At 38.0% G+C, this 671-nt stretch overlaps 1 long non-coding RNA gene across 1 annotated transcript; it reads right to left on the bottom strand.

Annotated features, from left to right (window-relative positions):
- Positions 1-272: 272 nt before the first annotated feature.
- On the bottom strand, positions 273-665 carry LOC118598551. The gene is made up of 2 exons (XR_004947610.1): positions 560-665; positions 273-476 (listed from the first exon to the last, which is right to left on the bottom strand). It is a non-coding gene; the product is annotated as an uncharacterized LOC118598551 (long non-coding RNA).
- Positions 666-671: the final 6 nt, after the last annotated feature.

The raw sequence follows: 671 nt of genomic DNA, 5'->3' as shown, positions 1-671 counted from the left end.
GATTTCAAAGGTTTATTTGATCGGAATAAAGGAACACAACCAACAGAAGTTTTAGTAACTCAGAGCTGGAAAACACAACACTTAAAATACAAATGGCCCTAAAACTGATCACAACAATTTAAAAGGGGCAAACTGCAAGTGACACACTGAAGAACAGCTCGAGAAATGATATCTAAAACTACTTAACTCTGAAAGGCCCCGGATTAAAAGGACTTAAAACTAATTAATACATTACAGACACATTAAAACACAATAACAGTCAAGTAAAAATGCAGTGGTATAAAAAATATATTGGTGTAAAATAGTGGTAGATTAAAAGCACAACCAACTCATACTGGAAACAGATGAAGAACATGTGAAAAAAGTTCATCAGAACATGAAGAAAAGAGGATCCAAGTGCAAACACTCAGAGTCTGTAACGAGACCCTCCTCCATCACTGCTCCACACAGCTGGAGCTTCACCACCACACGAGCTTCTAAAACATTTACATTCAAACACAGGTGATGACTACAAATACAAAATGCTAAAATTGTCTTCAAATGATTGAAACCCGCTCACGTTCAGTTCAGTGTTCTACATGACATCCGGTCCGGAGGGTTCGGGTTTACGACAGCAGAACCGATCGTGAGAAAAATCCTCTTTAAAATGCTCCAGAAGATGAACAGGATCA

This window comes from Oryzias melastigma, unplaced genomic scaffold (genome assembly GCF_002922805.2).
Source record: "Oryzias melastigma strain HK-1 unplaced genomic scaffold, ASM292280v2 sc02488, whole genome shotgun sequence".
NCBI lineage: Eukaryota > Metazoa > Chordata > Actinopteri > Beloniformes > Adrianichthyidae > Oryzias > Oryzias melastigma.
The sequence above is the reverse complement of the archived record's forward strand: the minus strand, read 5'-3'. Positions and strand labels throughout refer to the sequence as shown.